We start from the raw sequence: 25,607 nt of genomic DNA on the forward strand, positions 1-25,607 counted from the left end.
TTCTCAGGAAACTGAACTGCATGTGAAAGTAATTACGTACATTTGCAGTGCAAAGTATTCAACCATACCAACTAAGTATGTTTTCTCAGGCACTCAGGACAACATTCCTGATATCAAAATAACAGGGGAAAAAAACCAACCATCAGAATATTGATGAGTGTACTGATGATCAAGGCAAAGAAACTGGAAGCGTTTCTTGGATCGTTCATTCATTTAATCAGAATTTGTTTATTTCATAACATAAGCATAAGACTGTGCTGCTCATTGTCGGGGATACCCAAGAAGTAGAAATGCACCTGTCTCCCAGTATCTGCACAGTCTTATTTTGAAACCAGTCAACCACTAATAATAAATCCAAGAAGCCACCCAGTGTTTGTAACAGAGTGGGCGGATCTGTCTTCCACTCCAGGCTCCTCTGGGCTTTCTACCCGTGGGATGGCAGGCAAGCCACTAAATTTCTCATATGGGACAGGGATGCTAAAAGATGTCCAAAAAGGGCTGGGAGAAAACCCTTCCTACAGTACCTGGTGCATGTTAGTGGCTGATAGATGAAACCAAAAGTCACCTTTCCTTGTTTATAAAGTAACAAATGGTGCATATCAGAAATATTTTAATATAGGCTTGGATCAAGGAACAAATTAAGTGTTTTAATGAAATAGCAATTAGGACAATTTAAAATGGAGGGAAAATATACTTTACAGAAAGAAGAAAGTTTAAATTTCTTTTTAATGTTTTTATGTATTTCTGAGAGAGAGAGAGAGAGAGAGAGAGAGAGAGAGAGAGAGAGAGAGAGAATGCATGAGCAGGGGAAGGGCAGAGAGAGGGGGAGACACAGAATTTAAAGCAGTCTCCAGGCTCTGAGCTGTCAGCACAGAGCCAGACAGGGGGTTCGAACCCACGAACTGTGAGATCATGACCTAAGCTGAAGTCAGGCGTTTAACCGACTGAGCCACCCAGGCACCCCAGAAAGAAGGAATTTTAAAAAGCAAAAACAACAGCCACCAGAGCCGTGTGGTATTCGGCGGTTGAGTGCGCACAGTTCCAGTTCGGGTAGCCTGGGTTTGAGTCCTGGCTCCACATCCCCGTCTGCGAAATGGTGACAAGAACAGTACCAACCTCAGAAATCTGTGGAGATAGTACAGGTAATGTGTTCAGAGCAGTGCCTGGCATGTAGTGAGCACTTGGCAAAAGCTAATGTTGACTAGTAGCAGGATCCTGACAGCTTTAAGCAGTACCTGCCTTGCATTTTCCTCAGGGAGATCTCCTGCCCTTTAGACGATGTCAGATTTCCCTGTTAACTGCTCTCACTGTTACTTGTGTTTATCTTTCCCTATATTCACCACAATTTAAAACTCAAAAAAAAGTACTGGCATACGTGTTAATTTAATGATCAGCTCCTCAGGATACAGCAGCGAGCTCCCTGAAGGTAGGTCTCGCGTTCCTGATCAGCAGTATTTCTCCAGTGCCTAGCCCAGCCTCTGGCATTGGGTAGGCACTCAGATAGTCCTCGAATAATGGAATAAATGGAAAGCCAATGGTAAATGGCTATCTCCAGGGACTATTTTTTATGTATAGTTTTGCTTTAATTTTCCTTTTCATCACAAGCATTTTTTTTTATTATTCCAAATGTGTGTGTAACACAGCATGAGCAGCAGTACAGAATATTTCATTAGCAGCCTAAGAAGAAGGAGAAAAGGAGACCATTTACATGTAAATGTATGCTTAACTCAGCCCCTGATGGAGAATACCCAAAGGGCACTGCCAGCTTCCTTAGATAGTAATTGGAAGCCTAATTCAGATAGGTTAATTGTAGGGTAGTGGTGATGCGTGCTGGGCTGTGCGAAATAGCAGAGGAGAGACTGAGAGGCTGCCTCCAGAATATAATAATGCTGTGGCGACCACTTCCTTTGGTTTGAGCATGTCACTGGTCAAGGGTAACTCGGAAGAAATGCAAATGTGTCTCTAGGTATATAAAAAACACCATTTTTCTGATCCACCGAGTTATTTTACTAAGAACAAGTTAGGCTGCACCATTGGTCCTAAAAGAAACTCTTGAACTTCATGAACATATGTAGGGCAAAAATGAGATCCGTTTTTTTCACCCTAACCCATACTAATGTCTACCTAAGATACAGTGGCTTCAAATACCTACAGCTAGTTACTAACAGTGATTTGGGTCAGACTTCTTAACCTCTGTAAGCTTGTTTATGGTTGTATAAATGAGAGGTAAAAATAGAATCTAGCTTGCACTGTTCAAAACAGATCAGATGAGATAATCAGTGTAAAGTGCATAGCCTAGTATCTGACCCTCACTGAACACTCAGAAAAGGTTGGCTCTTTTTCCTTCAAACTGCTTGTAAGTTTATCATAAAGTTAAACAGGTGTCACAGCCCAGTGACCCAGCCCTTCACTCTTAGGTTGTTACCCGCCAAAGAAATGAAGACATATGTTCACAAAAATACATATGGAAGAAAGAACATAAGAACTAATAATTGGAGAGGAGAGGGCAGATATAACTATCTAGAGTACAGCAGGGTAAACAAGAGTTTTCAATTAAAATAGGGGAGGGTTTGTCTTAGTATTTTTCCCAAGGGCTATATTCAAGTTAAAACTTGTTATACTGTAGCTCAAGTGCAGCACTGAAGTATAGGATATTTGGTAACCTTACCTTCTTCCTCTATTCCTACCACATCAGCCTCATGAAGACTGTCAGCTGTAGGTGGCAAAGAGGTAGAATTGCAAGACTATGTTTGTCACTTTGGAAAATGTTATTTTTTAAATTTTTTTTTCAACGTTTATTTATTTTTGGGACAGAGAGAGACAGAGCATGAACGGGGGAGGGGCAGAGAGAGAGGGAGACACAGAATCGGAAACAGGCTCCAGGCTCCGAGCCATCAGCCCAGAGCCTGACGCGGGGCTCGAACTCACAGACCGCGAGATCGTGACCTGGCTGAAGTCGGACGCTTAACCGACTGCGCCACCCAGGCACCCCGCTTTGGAAAATGTTATTATGCATCATGATATGTTTCAATATGAAGGGGTGTTACATAATGAAAGGGTCTTCGCCTTTGGAATTTTAAAAGAATTTACCAGATGTCCAGCCATAGTATAAGAGAGACATTTGCTATCCCTCTTTTCCAGAAGAATTAGAGAAGCATCTAAGGCCCCACAGTACAAGGGTAGAATAAGGATTCCAACCTAGATTCTTCCGATGAAACCCACGAATTATTTAAACATCAAGCAATTCATTTTACTCTTTATCAAGGAATAAAGAAAAACTATTTTTTGAGGTATGTTAGCGTATACCAAGTTTCTCCTTATCTGTATATTTGAGTGGCTCTAGAAGTGGACATTTTCAGCCAGTTTACACATAATATGCTGTAAGGTTCTCTAGTGAAAAGGCTAAACAAGTTTAATTACAGAAAGTCTCTGTATGAGATTCCAGAAGGAACAGTCAGAGACTGTGAACGTTATAAACTCAAGTGGGGTCTGGAGAGGATGATGACAGAATGTAGCATTCTATCAATTAATTACCACAAAAGACCAGATCAGACCAGCTGCTCCAACCTTATTATTGAAGTCCACATATTTCCACTGAATAAAAATCTAGCAATTTTTTTCTCTTAAGATTTCTTATTTTCAACATTGCCTAATCCTAACAGTTATATGAAACCATCATTCCATATTAAGTAAACTCATTTCCATTCTTTCTGGGACAAAAAATAATAAAATCTCAGCCACATTAATGCTAACGGCTTATCTAGCGTATTTAGAACAAACACAAAATTGTTATGATATTATTTTTGTAATTTCATGGCAATATAATAAGGATTAGTATATGAACACTAGACTATAATAAGAGGGGAATTAAAACCACTCTCATATTTGCAGCAGGTAAACCTTTGAAATAGGTTAAAATGCTCCCTTAGATATCATAATTCGAAAGTGTGGATTTTTCTCCCCTTGAAATCCCACTTATCAGCTTGTTACAGCAGGTAAAAAGTATGTTTTTGGGTATAGGGAGATTTAAGACATCAAAGTTAAGGAATGAAAAAAAGACTCTTATCCTTTATACTATAAAATAACGAGAGAGAGAGAGAGAGAGAGAGAGAGAGAGAGAGAGAGAGAGAGACTTCATTACCTGCAGTCTTTTGGGAAAAGCCCTGCCACCTACCAGTAGGAACATAAAGCAAAGATACCCAGGTCTGCAGAGGTTCAGGATCTCCCAGTGTTTGCTGTGTTTTGCTTGAACTCTTAACTCTGTTCAGTGAAGAACCTCAGATGCAGCCCTGCTGTTCATCATATTTGCTAATTCTACATACTCTTCTTGTTATTTCTGGAAAGTACCTCTAAAATGTTATTTTACTCCTTTGCTTGCATGGTCGCCATATTCTTGAGGCTGGAAACTCATGGACTAATCCCCATTTCAATTCCCATTTTCCATCTCATCTAGGGTGGTCACCAGGGCAGGTTTTTCTGAGACTGTCCAGATATTAGTCCTGAAGTTCCCACTTTCAAGGAAATCCCTCATACCTGGCCAAACCAGAGTAGCTGGTAACCCTGAGCATTTTCTGTTTATTTTGTATCCATGTATCCTATACCTGTTGGGTAAGGGGAGGAAGGTTGTCTCTCAAATCAATTTTTTTAAAGGAAATGATTAGTTGCTCTGCTAAATATTATACTACATTGACAGTTTTAGTCTTCTTATGGTACTGGTGACCAATATAATGATTATGATCCACTGTATTCTTCTTCTACTTTTAAATTATTTATTTTTTAACAGTCTCTTCTACTTAAAAAACAAGAAAACATGGTCTTAGTTTCAAATTAAGCCAAAATGTCAAAAACAAATGACTTTTTTATTTTGTTTTGTTTTTCATACATCTTGTATGAGACTATCAAGTAGTTTGGCTTTTGTAAAAGAACATTTGGAACCTGTCCTTACAATAAGGACCAGTAAAGGAAAATATCCTAGAGAATGTGAATGTCTGACAGGGGTAGAGATGAGAAACTTCAAATCATTCCTCTGAATTTTAACCATTTTCTTTACTTTGAAAGCACTTCCTTGTTTATTTCCATTTTTTATTTCAAGTTTTAGAAACTGTGGATTGCTTTTATTTGCTGCAAAAGAAACACATAGCTATATATCTGGCACCTAAGAATAAAATTTGTTATTTGTGAAGAACCTCCAGGACATCCATTCATTTGAAGTTACATCCCTAGATCACTCTTCCTCGTCCTAAGATGAATTTAAGGATGGAACAAAAAGTCTTTAAACTATAGTTTTTCTTAAAATGGAACTGGCATTCAAAGAGGCATTTCATATTCCAAACAATTTTTCCATTAAACAAAAAGCAGATGGATAATTAAAAGTATCTGAAGATATGATGGTAATGATTACTTACTGTAAAGAGAAAAACCTCGAGACCCCAGTTCCACATATTGGTCTCTGCCAAGTCTATTTCTCTTTCTTAGAGTACATAAATAAGAGAAAAACCAAAGAAACATGGGGAGGGGACTGTGGGAATTTTAGTTGTCAAATTAGCATTATTTTAATGAAAACCTAGGCTTACCAGACAAAATAAATCATCAAACTCAGGAACATATTCTATATGGCATCCTCTTCCTCAGATACACACCTGATTTATAAAGCACAATTTTACATCCCAGAAAGGATAATTCCAGTAGAATTCTCATGTTCCATAGGTACTCAATTATAACTATGTTATCAAAACTATTCTCTAGTAAATAGGGTGTAAAATATAAAACAAAAAGTGGTGTATGTAATACACGAATGAGTTGTAAACTTTAATTTTATTTTCATATTAAGGAAAAATATTTTTCACACTCTTAGGATCAGGAAAAAGGCTATTGGTGGTAACAGTTCAGATGGGCAAAGCCATGAAGAGAATGATCTAAACAGAAGTTTTCCAAACGTTTGCAACTGAAAACAAACATATCTATCTATCTATCTATCTATCTATCTATCTATCTACCTACCTATCCATCCATCCATCCATCTATCTAGATATATGTTTATATATGTTTATATATGCATTATATATATATATATATATATATATATATATATATATATAATGAATGCACACACCCACATATATATAAAGTAATAGAAATTTGGTCAAAACCCTTATAAAGGTGAAACTTACGAACATTCATGATTCTATAAATAGATAAGCTTTCTAGATATTTTGCTTATTTTGGTGAGTAGTCTTGATATTTGAATGTAGTCATTTGAGTGATTTTGAGAAAATTAGGATAATCTTAGGCACAAATTATTAATATTCCTCATATAATTATTCTTTATATAGAACGTTCATTGTTTTCCAGCTTAGCACAATTATAAACAGTTCTGTGGTGAATATCCTATTGGATGCATGTTTAGACATTCCCATGTTCCATAATTATGTCATTAGAATAAATTTCTATAATTAGCATTGATGCAAAAGGAATGCTTCTTTTTTATACCCTTAAAAAAAACTTTTTAATGTTTACTTTTTGAGAGAGAGAGACAAGAGTTTGAGTGGGGGAAGGGCAGAGACAGAGAATCTGAAGCAGGCTCCAAGCCGCCATCACGGAGCCCAATGCGGGGCTCAAACCTGCAAACCGTGAGATCATGGGGCAAGCCCAAGTTGGCTGCCCAACCGACTGAGTCACCCAGGCACCCAATTTTTATGCCTTTTATAAATTGATGCTTCCTAAACTTTAGTGATCATCAGAATCTACCAGTAGCCTTATAAAAACACAGGTGCTGGGCTCTACCCAGAGTTCTTGAGTTTCTAATACTAGAGAGATCTAGAGAGTCTGAGTATCTAATTTCCTAGGAGGTACTAATGCTGCTGATCCAGGGTCCACATTTTGAGAAACACTTTGATATATGTTTTCAAATGTGGACAACCTTAACCCATTTGAATGACTAGTCATTATGTTAACATTTATTGTTTGAGAAAATACTTATGTGACTTATGAATCGTGAATCCATTGCAATGATACTGAGGTGTCTAGGGTTTGGGAGAACATTCTTGTGTCACGGGTCATTGACTTAAAAACAAAACAAGTGTCAGGGCTCCTGGGTGGCTCAGTCGGTTGAGTGTCCGACTTCGGCTCAGGTCATGGTCTTGGCAGTTCATGAGTTCGCCCCCGCCCGCCCACCACACCACCTTGGGCTCTGTGCTAACAGCTCAGAGCCTGGAGCCTCCTTCAGATTCTTTGTCTTTATCTCTCTCCCCCTCCCCTGCTCATGCTCTGCCTCTCTCTGTCTCTAAAAAATAAATAAATATTAAAAAAAAATTTAAATAAAAAAACAAAACAAGTGTTCATCCTTTATACTTTGATATTTTTCTCTTGCCTTTTGCACACCAAATTTGTTTCCTGCTGAATAAACATGTTGAGTTGGCTTATGATGGTGCTGACTGAGAAGCACAGCTAATTTTCAGCTTTGTTACCAATTGTGATTGCTAGACAAGTATATTTTTTTATATAAAGCAAAATGTGTACAAGCTTGCATATATTTCATGGCATTAGGGTTTGGATAGGGAATGACAAAAATAGTGCAGATACTAGCAATAAGAGGTATAGGTCTATGAAGAAAGAAATATACTGGAGACAAAAGTGGAAATAATTAGGAGTGTCAAAAGAGACTATTTAGCCCGTGTTACATGCACAATGGGCTTAAAGTGGTTGGCTCTGTGCAGTTGCAAAGGGAAAAACAAAGCACATGCGTGTGTTGCAAATATAACATCTGATAGTGTTACTGAATTGGCTTTTGTCTTCATGTATAGCGCTCTCTAAGAAGAGAATCCTGGAGGGCATGGAATGGTAAGTTTCGTAGGCAAATATCCAATTCACATGGTGTATATGTTACTCTACCTCTTACATATTCTACCACCACCCTGCTCAACCCTCTTCTAAAGATAGAGGGCTTCTCTGATAGAACTGAATTAGAGACCAGACTTAGGTCTACAAGGGAACAGGACTTCCAACTCTCTACTCCTTCAATTTTCAGATGCCTGCACAAGCTCTGCCTGATTTATTAACCTAATCATTGTGAAGGAATTGGATCCTGGAGAATGATGGCTGGACTTGTTAAGACAGGATCAGTGGGTTAGTATACCACATCATTGCCAGAAGCTTAAAAAGCATTTGCTGTGCAAGTGTTCAAGAAAGGGAAGAGTGAGCAAGGCTTTGTCCCCTACTGTTTATACTTTGTTAATCCCTCCCATTAGTTGTTTCCATCAGTTCTGTTTAGCCAATTAGTTTATCAAATCCTCATACCTGGACAAATGGGCAGATACCAGAGAGTGCAGAACATCCAAATACTGGATGAAATTATTCTCTTTCTCATTGTCCTTTGGAGAAATATTCAAAGAGCAGAAATTACCAGCACCCAGTCTCCCCACCCCAACCCCACATTTACACAAGTGCACAATTATGTCTAGAAAGCAGATGCAAATTTTAACTCTTCTAACAAAGTTTATTCAGCATCTTTATATTAAAACAAAATCAAGATTGCCTGATATTATACGTTTGTACAAAATGCCCTTGGAAAAGAAAACATGTGAAGAGCTTTCTGAATAGGAGTGGGGGTGGTATGGGTCCAGCTGGTGGAAGGAGAATTTTTTGGTACATCCCACAAACAAATTTTCACCCAAGCCTGTCTATATATGAAGAACCAAATCGTGGACAAAGCATGTCTGTGATTTAATCACTGATGTGCTAGGAAAGTGCTTTGTGCAAGGAAAATATTTTTAGCTTGGCCTAAACCCAATCTGACTTACAAACTGGCAGGGGGGTAGGAGATGCATGGCAACCTGGTAAGGGAAAAAGGTAGTTGGAAAGCTTCATTAAAATTGTTCTCAGTGTAAACGACAGCATCAAGTATCATTTCAGTGCTTGGCATGTGATAAAATTTTTATCCCCGTTTAAAACAGCATTTATGGAGACAATACGTGCACTGTCCTTCAAATGCTTGAGAATCAGGAAAATAAGAGTGCCATGTGAGTTATAATTATGCCTCCCCCTCTCATCATGTACTGATTTATATCTACTAGGTCTATAAGCACTATCGCCAAAGTGTGGGTCAGGTGACACCCAGTGATTTTAGGCACTAAGTGAGAGGAATTTAAGTGACACATAGATATGGCATGATATACTTTGAATGTCTTACAAGGGAAAAATGTTTTTGAGATAATCAATAGGAATTAAAGAAACTGAAAGGACATGTCATATTTTCTAGCTACTGTGACTTTCACATCTAATGAATACTTGTCTCTGTGTCTCTCTCTCACGTGACATATATGACATAAATACATGACATATATGTATTCTCAACCCAGTGATATATATATATGCACACACGCACACACACATACACACACACACACACACACACACACACACACATCTCAACCAAGTGATCTGACTACGTGTTCAGATCCTTAGGCAACAGAAACAAAATCAAACAACATCTTTTTAAACACTGCATTTATTTTTTTTATTTTTAATATATGAAATTTATTGTCAAATTGGTTTCCATACAACACCCAGTGCTCATCCCAAAAGATGCCCTCTTCAATGCCCATCACCTACCCTACCCTCCCTCCCACCCCCCATCAACTCTCAGTTTGTTCTCAGTTTTCAAGTCTCTTATGCTTTGGCTCTCTCCCTCTCTAACCTCTTTTTGTTTCCTTCCCCTTCCCCGTGGGTTTCTGTTAAGTTTCTCAGGATCCACATAAGAGTGAAAACATATGGTATCTGTCTTTCTCTGTATGGCTTATTTCACTTAGCATCACACTCCAGTTCCATGCACGTTGCTACAAAGGGCCATATGTCATTCTTTCTCATTGCCACGTAGTACTCCATTGTGTATAGAAACCACAATTTCTTTATCCATTCATCAGTTGATGGACATTTAAGCTTTTTCCACAATTTGGCTATTGTTGAGAGTGCTGCTATAAACATTGGGGTAAAAGTGCCCCTATGCATCAGCCCTCCTGTATCCCTTGGGTAAATTCCTAGCAGTGCTATTGCTGGGTCATAGGGTAGGTCTATTTTTAATTTTTTGAGGAACCTCCACACTTTTTTCCAGAGTGGCTGCACCAGTTTGCATTCCCACCAACAGTGCAAGAGGGTTCCCGTTTCTCCACATCCTCTCCAGCATCTATAGTCTCCTGATTTGTTCATTTTGGCCACTCTGACTGGCATGAGATGATATCTGAGTGTGGTTTTCATTTGTATTTCTCTGATGAGGAGCGATGTTGAGCATCTTTTCATGTGCCTGTTGGCCATCCGGATGTCTTCTTTAGGGAAGTGTCTGTTCATGTTTTCTTCCCATTTCTTCACTGGGTTATTTGTTTTTTGGGTGTGAAGTTTGATGAGCTCTTTATAGATTTTGGATACTAGCCCTTTGTCCGATATGTCATTTGCAAATATCTTTTCCCATTCCGTTGGTTGCCTTTTAGTTTTGTTGATTGTTTCCTTTGCTGTGCAGAAGCTTTTTATCTTCATGAGGTCCCAGTAGTTCATTTTTGCTTTTAATTCCCTTGCCTTTGGGGATGTGTCAAGTAAGAAATTGCTACGGCTGAGGTCAGAGAGGTCTTTTCCTGCTTTCTCCTCTAGGGTTTTGATGGTTTCCTGTCTCACATTCAGGTCCTTTATCCATTTGAGTTTATTTTTGTGAATGGTGTGAGAAAGTGGTCTAGTTTCATTCTTCTTCATGTTGCTGTCCAGTTCTCCCAGCACCATTTGTTCAAGAGACTGTCATTTTTCCATTGGATATTCTTTCTTGCTTTGTCAAAGATTAGTTGGCCATACTTTTGTGGGTCTAGTTCTGGGGTTTCCATTCTATTCCATTGGTCTATGTGTCTGTTTTGGTGCCAATACCATGCTGTCTTGATGATGACAGCTTTGTAGTAGAGGCTAAAGTCTGGGATTGTGATGCCTCCTGCTTTGGTCTCCTTCTTCAAAATTACTTTGGTTATTTGGGGCCTTTTGTGGTTCCATATGAATTTTAGGATTGCTTGTTCTAGTTTCAAGAAGAATTCTGGTGCAATTTTGATTGGGATTGCATTGAATGTGTAGATAGCTTTGGGTAGTATTGACATTTTAACAATATTTATTCTTCCAATCCATGAGCACGGAATGTTTTTCCATTTCTTTAAATCTTCTTCAATTTCCTTCATAACCTTTCTATAGTTTTCAGCATACAGATCTTGTACATCTTTGGTTAGGTTTATCCCTAGGTATTTTATGTTTCTTGGTGCAATTGTGAATGGGATCAGTTTCTTTATTTGTCTTTCTGTTGCTTCATTGTTAGTGTATAAGAATGCAACTGATTTTTGTACATTGATTTTATATCCTGCAACATTGCTGAATTCATGTATCAGTTCTAGCAGACTTTTGGTGGAGTCTATCAGATTTTCCATGTATAATATCATGTCATCTGCAAAAAGTGAAAGCGTGACTTCATCTTTGCCAATTTTGATGCCTTTGATTTCCTTTTGTTGTCTGATTGCTGATGCTAGCACTTCCAACACTATTTTAAACAAGAGTGGTGAGAGTGGACATCCCTGTCGTGTTCCTGATCTCAGGGGGAAAGCTCTCAGTTTTTCCCCACTGAGGATGATATTAGCTGTGGGCTTTTCATAAATGGCTTTTATGATGTTTAAGTATGTTCCTTCTATCCCGACTTTCTCTAGGGGTTTTTATTAAGAAAGGATGCTGAATTTTGTCAAATGCTTTTTCTGCATCAATTGACAGGATCATATGGTTCTTATCTTTTCTTTTATTAATGTGATGTATCACGTTGATTGATTTGCGAATGTTGAACCAGCCCTGCATCCCAGGAATGGATCCCACTTGATCATGGTGAATAATTCTTTTTATAAGCTGTTGAATTCGATTTGCTAATATCTTATTGAGAATTTTTGCATCCATATTCATCAGGGATATTGGCCTGTAGTTCTTTTTTTACTGGGTCTCTGTCTGGTTTAGGAATCAAAGTAATACTGGCTTCATAGAATGAGTCTGGAAGTTTTCCTTCCCTTTCTGTTTTTTGGAATAGCTTCAGAAGGATAGGTATTATCTCTGCTTTAAATGTCTGGTAGAATTCCCCAGGGAAGCCATCTGGTCCTGGACTCTTGTTTGTTGGGAGATTTTTGATAAATGATTCAATTTCTTCGCTGGTTATGGGTCTGTTCAAGCTTTCTATTTCCTCCTGTTTGAGTTTTGGAAGTATGTGGGTGTTCAGGAATTTGTCCATTTCTTCCAGGTTGTCCAATTTGTTGGCATATAATTTTTCATAGTATTCCCTGATAATTGCTTGTATTTCTGAGGGATTGTTGTAATAATTCCATTTTCATTCATGATTTTATCTATTTGGATCATCTCCCTTTTCTTTTTGAGAAGCCTGGCTAGAGGATTATCAATTTTGTTTATTTTTTCAAAAAAGCAACTCTTGGTTTCATTGATCTGCTCTACAGTTTTTTTAGACTCTATATTGTGTATTTCTGCTCTGATCTTTATTATTTCTCTTCTTCTGCTGGGTTTGGGGTTTCTTTACTGCTCTGCTTCTATTTCCTTTAGGTGTGCTGTTAGATTTTGTATTTGGGATTTTTCTTGTTTCTTGAGATAGGCCTGGATTGCAATGTATTTTCCTCTCAGGACTGCCTTTGCTGCATCTCAAAGTGTTTGGATTGTTGTATTTTCATTTTCATTTTTTTTCCATATATTTTTTAATTTCTTCTCTAATTGCCTGGTTGACCCATTCATTCTTTAGTAGGGTGTTCTTTAACTCCATGCTTTTGGAGGTTTTCCAGACTTTTTCCTGTGGTTGAATTCAAGTTTCATAGCATTGTGGTCCGAAAGTATGCGCGGTATGATCTCAATTCTTGTATACTTATGAAAGGCTGTTTTGTGACCCAGTATGTGATCTATCTTGGAGAATGTTCCATGTGTACTCAAGAGGAAAGTATATTCTGTTGCTTTGGGATGCAGAGTTCTAAATATATCTGTCAAGTCCATCTGATCCAATATACCTATCATTCACGGCCCTTGTTTCTTTATTGACCGTGTGTCTAGATGCTCTATCCATTTCTGTAAGTGGAGTGTTAAAGTCCCCTGTGATTATCACATTCTTATCAATAAGGTTGTTTATGTTTGTGAGTAATTGTTTTATAGATTTGGCGGCTCCCGTATTCAGCGCATAGACATTTATAATTGTTAGCTCTTCCTGATGGATAGACCCTGTAATTATTATATAATGCCCTTTATCATCTCTTGTTGCAGCCTTTAATTTAAAGTCTAGTTTGTCTGATATAAGTATGGCTACTCCAGCTTTCTTTCGGCTTCCAGTAGCATGGTAAATAGTTCTCCATCCCCTCACTCTCAATCTGAAGGTGTCCTCAGGTCTAAAGTTAGTCTCTTGTAGACAGCAAAGAGATGAGTCTTGTTTTTTTATCCCTTCTGATACCCTGTGTCTTTTGAGTGGTGAATTTAGTCCATTTAAGTTCAGTGTTATTATAGAAAGACATGGGTTTACAGTCATTGTGATGTCTGTAGGTTTCATGCTTGTAGCAATGTCTCTAGTACTTTGTCTCACAGGATCCCCCTTAGGATCTCTTATAGGGCTGGTTTAGTGGTGACGAACTCCTTCAGTTTTTGTTTGTTTGGGAAGACCTTTATCTCTCTCTCTATTTGAAATGACAGACTTGCTGGATAAAGGGTTCTCGGCTGCATATTTTTTCTGTTCATCACATTGAAGATTTCCTGCCATTCCTTTCTGGCCTGCCAAGTTTCAGTAGAGAGATCCCTCAGGAGTCTTATCTGTCTCGCTTTATATGTTAGAGTAAGTTTATCCCTAGCTGCTCTCAGAATTTTCTCTTTATCCTTGTATTTTGCCAGTTTCACTGTGATATGTGGTGCAGAAGATCAATTCAAGTTACGTCTGAAGGGAGTTCTCTGTGCCTCTTGGATTTCAATGCCTTTTTCCTTCCCTTGATCAGGGAAGTTCTCAGCTATTATTTCTTCAAGTACACCTTCAGCACCTTTCCCTCTCTCTTCCTCCTCTGGAATACCAATTATGCATATATTATTTCTCTTTCGTGCATCACTTAGTTCTCTAACTTTCCCCTCATACTCCTGGATTTTTTTATCTCTCTTTTTCTCAGCTTCTTCTTTTTCCATAATTTTATCTTCTAGTTCACCTATTCTCTCCTCTGCGTCTTCAATCCAAGCTGTGGTTGTCTCCATTTTATTTTGCAGCTCATTAATAGCATTTTTTAGCTCCTCCTGGCTGTTCCTTTGTCCCTTGATCTCTGTAGCAAAAGATTCTCTGCTGTCCTTTATACTGTTTTCAAGCCCAGCAATTTATTATGACTATTATTCTAAATTCACTCTCTGTTATGTTGTTTAAATCGTTTTTGATCAGTTCGTTAGCTGTCGCTATTTCCTGAAGGTTTTTTGAGGGGAATTCTTCCGTTTTGTCATTTTGGATAGTCCCTGGAGTGGTGTGGGACTGCAGGGCACTTCCCCTGTGCTGTCTTGAATAACTTGCGTTGGTGGGCAGGGCCGCAGTCAGACCTGATGTCTGCCCCCAGCCCACCGCTGGGGCCACAGTCAGACTGGTGTGTGCCTTCTCTTCCCCTCTCCTAGGGGCAGGATTCACTGTGGGGTGGCATGGCCCGTCTGGGCTACTTGCACACTGCTAGGCTTGTGGTGCTGGGGATCTGGCGTATTAGCTGGGGTGGACTGGCAAGGTGCACAGGGGCAGGAGGGGCAGGCTCAGCTCGCTTTTCCTTCGGTGATCAGCTTCGGGAGGGGCCCTGCGGCACTGGGAGGGAGTCAGACCCACTGGAGGGATGGATCCATAGAAGCACAGCGTTGTGTGTTTGGGATGTGCAAGCAAGTTCCATGGCAGGAACTGGTTCCCTTTGGGATTTTGGCTTGGGGATGTGTGAGAGAGATGGCGCTGGCAAGCGCCTTTGTTCCCTGCCAAGCTGAGCTCTGTCCAGGGCTCAACAACTTTCCCTTCCATTGTCCTCCAGGCCTCCCGCTCTCTGAGCAGAGCTCTTAGCTCATAACCTTCCAGATGTTAAGTCCTGCTTGTTGTCTGAACACACTCCATCCAGCCCCTCCACTTTTCAAGCCAGACTGGGGGGTTCTGCTTTGTTGGCGGGCTGCCCCTCCACCCCGGCTCCCTCCTGCCAGTCTGTGTAGCGTGCACCGCCTCTCTGCCCTTCCTACCCTCTTCCATTGGCCTCCCATCTACCAACACTGAATTTATTTTTATGATTATCTTCTTTTGCTATGACTGCTGCAAAAATAAAATGAATACAGTGGGTATTTGACTTAACATTTTCTTTTAAAATAGTTTTATCAGTGAAAATTGATTTTTGTTTAAAGAAAAAATTAAATAGGAAAATATGCACATAGTTTAAAGGAATCATAAAAGATATGAGCAATGTAGAAAAATGAAGTTTGGGACTATTAGCCAACAGATATTAAAATTATTCTTTAGAATAGCAAATAGGGTGCCTGGGTGCCTTAGTCAGTTGAGCGTCCGACTTTGGCTCAGGTCGTGATCTCACAGCTCATGAGTTCAAGCCCCAGGTCAGGCTCTGTGCAGATAGCTCAGAGCCTGGAGCCTGCTTCAGATTCTGTCTTCCTCTCTCTGTCCCTCCACCGCTCACACTCTGTATCTCTCTCTCAAAAAGAAATAAAGATTAAAAAAAAGAATAGCTAATAGTCATCTGAAAATTAAAATAGCCAAAGCAGAATTAAGTTTTCAACGTATCCACCCCACCTGCTAAGTTTTCTCCATTCTTCCCCTCCTTAATCTGAATTACACATGCACCTTCTTCCACTAAAGACTTAAAAGTTATTCTTGAGTCTGCTCTAATCCTCATCTTCACAACACATGCTTCAGAAAGTCCTGTTTAATCTGTCTCCAAAAGAATCTGGAACTATCCATCATCTGGAAACTATCCAGCTCCACTATCACCACCGTAGTCTAAACCTTAATCATCTCATGCAACCTGTTCTCTATTTCCATTGGTACCCACCAGCCTATATACTGTGTGTCCTATCATCAGTGACCATTTTTACATAATTCAGATCATTTCCTTCCACTGAATTCCCATTATCCAAAGAATAGAATATAAACTCATGGCCTGTGAGGTCCTCCTGAATCTTTCCCCTGCCTTGCTCTCATACTTTATGCCTTTCCTCATCCACCATGGTTCTTCCCTTTGTCTCAAACACTCCAAGCTTATTTCTGTCATGAGAGTTTGTAGCTGTCTATATTACCCGCCTCACAATATTTTGTTAGCTTGTTGCTTTTTATCCAGATTGAATTTAGATACGAATTACCTTCACAAAGAGGCTTTTCCTGACCATACAGTCTAAATTACCTGAGTAATTTGCCTTATAATACATGATTTAAATTATCTACACAATACTTACTAATATTTTTTTCCTGTTTGTTTATTTACTATTTCTTCTTTGTTTTTTTTAAACTGCAAACTTTTTTTTAAGTTTATTTATTTTTGAGAGAGAGAGAGCACAAGTGGGAAAAGTGCAGAGAGAGTGAGAGTGAGACACAGAATCCGAAGCAGACTCCTGGCTTGGAGCTGTCCACACAGAGTCAGACATGGGGCTCGAACTCACTAATCATGAGATCATGACCTGAGCCAAAGTCATTTGGTTAACCAACTGAGACACCGAGGTGTCCCACTTCTTTATTTTTTTAAATGTTCATTTATTTAGAGAGAAACCTAGCATAAGTGAGAGAGGGACAGAGACAGAGGGAGAGAGAGAATACCAAGCAGGCTCCATGCTGTCAGCACTGAGCCTGACCTCACAAAGCTGTGAGATCATGACCTGAGCTGAAATCAAGAGTCGGACACTTAACTGACTGAGCCACCTAGGCACCCCACTTTGTTCTTACTAAGACACAAACTCCAAGGAAAAGGTACTTTAGTATGTTCTGTTTGACCTGGAACAGAGCCTGACACATAATAATAAGAATCATTCATTCTTAGTTGTTGTTATTACCATTGTTGTCATTGTCATTATTTTTATTATCTGACTTCCTAGAATAGCCTGTGTTCTATAATATATTAGTGAATAAATTGGTTTTGGGTAGTGTATTAGTTTTCTATTGCTGCTATAACAAATGACTACAAACCTAGCAGCTTGAAAAAAAACACCCACAAATATAGTATCTCATACTTCTATAGGGATAACGTAAGCCCTGACCCTGGTTTGTTTTGTTTTGCTTCTTTTTTCTTTCTTTCTTTCTTTCTTTCTTTCTTTCTTTCTTTCTTTCTTTCATACAAGTACTTGACTTAAACTTTGATTACCAAGACATCCATTCAAAGATGGCCATCTGGAATAAACATATTGCTAGGCATAGGACCAGAAAAAGCAACAGCTCCCCCACAGTGTCCCCTTACAAAGAAGTTCCTGTTCTAGAGATTTGGGTTGGTTTCAATAATTGACCATTTGGGCCACTTGACTTTTCTCTTCTTGTGCTAAATTCCCGTTCTAATGTTTTTAATGCACCAATGAAGGGCGCCTGGGTGGCTCAGTTGGTTGAGCGTCTGACTTTAGCTCAAGTCATGATCTCACAGTCAATGAGTTTGAGCCTAGCATTGGGCTCTGTGCTGACAGCTCAGAGCCTGGAGCCTGCTTCAGATTCTGTGTGTCCCTCTCTCTCTACTCCTCCCCCGCTCACACCCTGTCTCTGTCTCTCAAAAATGAATAACGTTAAAAAAATAAAAAATGAAAAAAATAAATGCACCAATGAAGAATGAGCCAAGGAAACCCTAGGGCTCTACTCTTGACCACAATAAAAGCAGAACCTCAGGCCCATATGCTCGAGTGCTCTCTCTCTCTACCTGTGACCTTGCTCTGTGGCCACAGGTGTGCTATGTAATTTCCAGGTCTTATAAGTAATGAACTTTTGTTTTTTTCAAGGTTTCCTGATGGCTGTTGGGCACCTGAGTGGTTCAGTTGGTTAAGTGTCTACCTCTTGATTTTGCCTCAGGTCATGATCCCATCTCAAATGTGGGTTTGAGCTCCGTGTTGGGCTCTGTGCTAACAGCACGGAGCCTGCTTGGGATTTTCTCTCTCCCTGTCTGACTCTCTCTCTCACTCTTGCTCAAAATAAATAAATTTTAAAAATTAAAAACATTTCTTTTTAAGTCTCCCAATGGTTGTTGCTGGAGGGACTCTTTCAGTCATAAGAACCACAAGGGTCTGTCCATGGTAACATTGGTTCAGAAAGGGGGCATGTCTATGAGAAGCTTACCAGGGTTCAGGTGAGTGTCTGCAGGCATTTTTAGTCATTTTTAGCACTACTATAGATAGCCTGATAAGGACACAATATGGTAAGTAAGTCTAGTTGGCTTAGCTAATTTCTCAGCGCTGAGTCTCACAAGGATGAAACCAAGGTATGGGCCAGTCTACTTTCTGGTCTAGAGGCTCTCAGGAAGAATCTGCTTCCATTCTCATTCAGGCTGTGGGCTGAATTCAGCTTCACATGACTCTAGGACTGAGGTCCCCCTTGTCTTGCTAATTGTTAGCCAGGGATCCTGCAAAGCCCAGCTTCTAGAGGTCAACTGCATTTCTTGAGTCAAAGCTAGCATGGCAGATCAAATCCTTCTCACCTTCTAATCTGTCTGCTTTGTCTCTCCATTGTCTTCCTCTTCCACTGCATCTTTATGACTCCAGCCAGAGAAACTTCTCTGCTCTGAAAGACTCAAGAGATTAGACTGGGCCCACCAGGAGAATCTCCTTATTTTGAAGACCACAACTAATTTTATCACTGAAGTGTCTTTTGATATGTTAAGTAACACATCCACAGCTATGAGAGCAAAGGTTAAACTTCATGGATGTCAAATTCCTGTCAACCACAAGAGTCTCCTTTTGAGAGGTGGACCGTTCTTAGCTTTACTGGTGAAGTCCAGTTTCTAGAATTGTCAGGCATGTTGCCTCATGGTCACAAGATGGCTGCTGCAGCTTTAGACATCATGTCTACTTTTAAAGGCAGGAAGGCATGTGTCTTCAGGAAGCTGAAGGAAAATGCCCTTTTCCTGGAGTGAGTCTCTCCTTTATCCCCTACCTCAGCAGACTTCCTATTATGTTTTACTAGCCCAAACTGGTACATGGCTACTGTTTTAAGAGAGGCCACAGAAGTAAGTAAATAGTATTCCCCAGCTTGTACAGTAAAAGACTAGCAAGGGAGAAGGGAATGGGTGATAGCTATTGGGCTGTCTCTCTGTCTGCCACAGATATACTACAGAGGATTAAATATAAGAAGGAGGTTATGAATATATATATTTGTTAAGAAAAAGTCAGCTATTCTTTCCTATGTTCCACCTTCTTGACAGAATTTATTGATGGTATTCTGGGCTGTGTTAATAGATGCTCTAATATTTTCATCTTAAGAGAAAGAACCATTTTTCCATGCTATTAGAGATGAGACACATCCCTTGGAAACTGAGAAGGCATGGGATGATTGACACTCAGTCTGCATTCTTATTTTATTGAGATGTTACCATGCCACTCATTGGGAAATAGACCGCTAAATGACATTCACATTTACCAGATGGATTGTCAAGGTATATGCAATGGCATCCCCTCTCCAGAGTATAACTTAGTGCCTGATGCCACTTTGTCAGGAGTTTCAGATTTGATGTTCCAGAATAAGTTGGCTCAAACCATATAAGCTCCCTGCGTGTCTTCCTGCCTGGGTTGGGCATGGTGCATCTCTAAGGTCTCATCCGAAAACATACACAATGCCAAGAAAAATTATCCCCAGTCTGCTGATGCCATTAAACTACATCTCCTTGTTATTGGAATGTTTTTTTCTTAAAATTTTGTTTTAACGTTTATTTATTTTTGAGACAGAGAGAGACAGACCATGAACGGGGGAGGGTCAGAGAGAGGGAGACACAGAATTTGAAACAGGCTCCAGGCTCTGAGCTGTCAGCACAGAGCCTGACACGGGGCTCGAACTCATGGACCGCGAGATCATGACCTGAGTCAAAGTCGGCCGCTTAACCGACTGAGCCACCCAGGCGCCCCTGGAATGTTTTTTTCTGATATGACATGTTTGACCTGCTGGAACACTGTGAACAGGGACATCCAATTAGAAGTCATATATGAGGCCTTAACTCAAGGGATTTCGTTTATAGACCTGAGTATTCTCAAATCTTTCAGAATTTGAAAAACATGAAGCCAGTGATTGCGTGTCCTCCCCTGCATGAGACAAATGAGAGCTTTCAATAGACCCCAATTCTGAGACTGTCTTCCTTTTTTAAACTGATCTAAATTTCAAAGACAGAAATTAACTTCAAGTCTATTACTAAGTAAGGAAACAATAACAAGAGCAACTTATATTCTACCTTTTGCTTCATATTAGGTAGTGTTCTCACTTATTTAATACTGGTGGTAATACTGTAGGCTAAACACATGCTATCATTATCTTCATTCTACCGTTGAGGAATCTGAGGTCTTGGTTTGCTTGGACTGTGATTACAAACTACTTTAGACTTGGTGGCTTAAACAACAGAAATTTATTCTCTTACAGTCTAGAGGCTAAAAGCTTGAGATCAGGGTACTGGTATGGATGGGTTCTTGTGAGGGCTTTCTCCTTGGTTTGTAGATGGCAGCTTTCACACTGTGCTCACACCACCTTCTTGAGCAGGCATGTAGGGAGAAAAAGCAAACTATCTGGTGTCTCTTCTTATGAGGGCCTTGACCACATCATAGTGCCCGCCTCTCATCTAACCCTAATTACCTCCCAAATGCTATCATATCCGGAGTTAGAGCTTTAGTATATGAGTGCTGGGGACACCCGCATTCATTCATAATAGGCACAGAGAGGCCAAGTATCTTCATCATGGCCAAATAGCTAATAAGTCAGGAAACCAATATGGAAACCCACAGAGGCAGAGTCCAAAATCCTTACTCTTAATGAATGTACAGTGTAACCTTTTTGATGTCTTAGTAAGTAGGATTGGAGGAAATAAACACATGGATCAAAATTTGTATGGAATTATAATCTCAAAATGATCTTCCTTCAGTGTATTCTGTCAGAGGAATATATTTACTCTTTTAGCATATTGACCACAGACTTTATAGTCAGCTTTCCCAAACATCAAGCCCCCAGACTTTAAGCATTCATAAAATTATAATTAAGATTCATTATTTTTAAAAAATAGTTCAAAAGGCCTAGCCAAATTTGTTAACAATTCTCTGAAGCCTTTTGTCTTTGCTTTGAGTTAAAGTCACATTAATTTGGTGCAGTGACACTAATTATTGAATCCTGCTAATAGGCTCTGATTGACTTTTCTTGAAATCAGAGAAATTTCTCACAGGTAATTGAACCTGGTCTATCTGTGTACTAATAAGCAATAAACTCCTGCTAGAAGTACAACCAACATGATACTTCTAAAAATAGGGGATAACACTGAGGGTTTATATGTTAACTTAGTATTATTATTTATTATTTATTAGGCCATGGGTCTGAGTGTGACTTAAAATAGCCTGCCATTTTGAATTCTCAGCTATCTTAGAGCATGGAGTATTACTTTTGCTTTCCATTTTATACTTGAGGGTCAGTTTTATATGTCTAATTAATTTTTTTAATGTTTTATTTATTTTTTGAGACAGAGAGAGACAGAGCATGAACAGGGGAGGGTGAGAGAGAGAGGGAGACACAGAATCTGAAACAGGTTCCAGGCTCTGAGGTGTCAGCACAGAACCCGATGCGGGGCTCGAACTCACGGACTGTGAGATCATGACCTGAGCCGGTCGGATGCTTAACTGACTGAGCCGCCCAGGCACCCCTGTCTAATTAATTTTAATAGGATGAATATATGTATTCATTAGCACCATAATTGTGCTTCTGTGATCTAATCTTTAAAAAAATATTTTTTTAATCCTTATTTATTTTTGAGAGAGAGAGAGAGAGAGAGAGAGAGAGAGAGAGAGCATGAGCAGGGGAGGGGCACGGAGAGAGGGAGACACAGAATCTGAAGCAGGCTCTAGGCTCTGAGCTGTCAACACAGAGCCCGATGCAGGGCTCAAAATTACGAGCTGCGAGATCATGACCTGAGCTGAAGCTGGACGCCCAAATGAATGAGCCACCCAGGTACTCCTTGTGATCTAATCTAAATCTTAAGTTTATGGGCTAAACAAACCTAAGGGTGGAATCAAAGAAGCCAAAGAACAGTTTCATTTGGATGCATCAAACACAATAGAGGTAGGAGGGGTAAACTTGGACTTTAAACTTCAGAACATTCTGATTTCTAGTACTATAGTTCACTTTACTATATCTTTGGTCTTGCATTCAACATGTCTGACATTTAGGGATTAGCCCTGAACAAAATGGATGCATCCTTTGCTTTGAGTAAGCTTATAGTTTAGGGAATAATTATACAATCTATTTCTTAAGGTTCTGCTTGTGTAACTTAACCATAGAAGTTATCACTTCTCTATATAAATCTTATTTTGCAGATATTTGAAAATGAATCCCAAAGACACTGCTTGAGTATGAGCATTTGGGAGACCAAAATGTATTGTTTATCAAAGATAATTTTGCATTGTTAACAGGATATATATGGAAGAATAAATTTTTATGGTGCACAATGCAGTGATTTAATGCCCATATACATTGTGGAATGGTCACCACAATCAAGTTAACTAACATGTCCATCACTGCACATAGTTACTTTTTTTTTTTTTGAACAGTTGAAGTATATAGTTTTCATTGTCCATCATACCTCAGTAAGGCTGGGGAAAAAAAGAATGTTTTGGTGATATTGCATTAGCCTGTCCCCATCCCCCACAAAAGGAGAGACTGAGATATTGAGGATAAATTATTTCTTTTAGAAAGGGAAGGAGGTACGTAGGGAAGAGTAGACTACTGAAAAGAGTAAAACAGACAAAGGCAACATGAAGACCTTAGACAGGACATTGGTCTTCCTGGTTCTACAGCAGGCACTGGCTGCTTCAGATACCAACTGGAACATCAGCTCTACGAATTTTAGACTTGCCAGCTCCATAATCATGTCAATTAATTCCTTATAATAAACCTTTTAATATGTATATGATATATATAAAATAGTATATATGTATACATGTGTACATATGTACATGTATATGTTCATGTATGTATGTATATGTACACGCACTATTGTATATATATACAATATATAGTATATATACACACACACATATATACTGGATATATTCACACACACACACCTACACACACATAAATTCTGTTCTCTTTCTGTGGAGGAGAACTTTCTTCTAGACTAGACGTTTTCTGAGTCCTTGGCAGACACATGCAGATGTCTTTTTAGAAAAGATCTAGGGCAGACATGGAGAATGAAGTGATACCATTCAGGTAAAAGTACCATCAGGTCACATCTGTGGGAAGCCCAGTGGCTGCAACAATAGTTGGATTCGAAATTAGGTGGAGAGGATGTGAAATGGGGCACAAAAGGCATTTGATACATTTACTTATAAAGAAAAGTTATATAGTTTTTAAGTTAAAGTTAAGCGACTCACATATACTCTTTCATCTTCATTTACAGCATTGAAATATTCTGGGTGGCTCAGATGGTTAAGCATCTGACTTTGGCTCAGGTCATGATCTCACAGTTCATGAGTTCAAGCCCCATGTCGGGCTCTATGCTGACAACTCAGAGCCTGGAGCCTGTTTCAGATTCTGTGTCTCCTTCTCTCTCTGGCCCTCCCCCACACACTCTGTCTGTCTCTCAAAAATATATAAATAAATAAACATTTTTAAAAAATCATAATTTCCTTGCTTATTTCAGTAATTTTTTTCTTCCCCAAAAATCTGATTCTCAATTCCACTGAAAGTATAAGTGAAAGTACCATTCTGGACATCATAACTGTTTACACAGAAAAGCATCAATGGCTCAAAAGAAAGAAAAAAAAGAAGGAAGTAAACAAAATACGATGTGTCTTTGTCTTTAGTGACAGGATTTTTATGCAATGCATGATTTATTAAAGGAATTTGAGCTATTAAATCAGGGCAAGAGAGAATGAAAATTCATATCCTGTTTATAACGAGGCTTTGAAAATGAGGCCAATTCATTAAACAGTCACTTGATGAATATTTATCAAGAACTTACTATATTCCAGGAATTTTGGTATGTCGGAAACATTAGTGAATTACACAAATATACTTCCTTCCCTTGTGGAGATTACTATCTAGTGTGGAGCACAAAGAAATTACCATGTGAACAGCTTGCTGGGAACAAGAAGGTTAAATAAAGGTCTCCCAGAAAATCAAATACGATTTTTGCTCTTAAGAAATATAGGACTTCAATAATAATATTGAATAATATACAAGACAAATGCTACAATATACAATACTACATACAAATGCCAAGAGCCACAGATATGCTCTTTTAGCTTAGATAATGGGAATTTAATGTCCATAGGATCAAAAGAGTTAAAAAGAAAAAAAAAAACAGGAATGAAACAAACCCTTGATAATCATAGTCAATTCTCAGTAAGAATTGGAATGTCTTTCCAAAAGTTAGAGTCTCTCTTATAATTATTTATACATTGAGTGTTTAGTCATCTGGTCTCCTTGCAGTACCTACTCTAGTGTTTTTCCATTAAGGCAGCTTAGTCACTGTCTCTTCTGCTTCTATACTTTGCTGACTTCAACTAATTGCTTCTCTGTATAACTTTTATTGTGGGAGGATGATTGGGCTGCAAATCATCCTTTTGAGTAAGCCTATTATGCCAAGTCTCTTATAGGCTTCTGTGCAATTTGTCAGAAGGCAATGTGTGCTGTAGCAATGGAAGGTGATGATGTCTAATGCAATAGCCTGCAGCTACTTCTTTCAGAAGGGAGGGCAGTTATAGAACAATAGATCTCTACATTGCAGAGACAAGATGTGTAAACACATTCTTTCATTCCTTCTTTCAGGCCAAAAAAATAAAATAAAATAAATGAAGATATCTGCATCACACAGTGTTCTAATACCTAGAAAAAAACAAGGATGTCCTTGATTATTTCCATTCTTTTTTTTTCTGCTTTAAAATTCTTATTCTCAATTCCATTGAATTGGTTCATAAAATATAGCTTATAACACCAGGGAGCCTCCTTTCTCCAGTAGGAGAAAAGGATACCGAAATAGAATCCCACAAATAAATAGGCACCTGAGAAAATATTGGAAATCTCTGTGCACCTCAGATCTGGTTACAATGAACTTCCACTCAAATTCCACAGGTGTATGATCTCCTTTATCTCCTCCAAATTTCTGTGAGTTCCTAGGACATCCTACCTTATTCTTGCCTCCACCTCTATACTTCTATGTTCTCTTATCTGGCTTGCTTCCACATTATGAAAGAACTATGCATAAAAGTCAGTTGTTTCACTGATTTCCACCAAAAAAATCTGTTAGCTCCTAGCCATTTGGGGTTGATTTTGCTGACAGTTTTATGAGTCATAAGGTAAGGTCACATCTCAGAGGGCATGACCTTCTTCTGCGGAGTCGCGCCATCTACAATAATTTACTTTCCCATATCTTTCA

The sequence above is a fragment of the Prionailurus bengalensis genome, chromosome E2, assembly GCF_016509475.1.
Source record: "Prionailurus bengalensis isolate Pbe53 chromosome E2, Fcat_Pben_1.1_paternal_pri, whole genome shotgun sequence".
Lineage (NCBI taxonomy): Eukaryota > Metazoa > Chordata > Mammalia > Carnivora > Felidae > Prionailurus > Prionailurus bengalensis.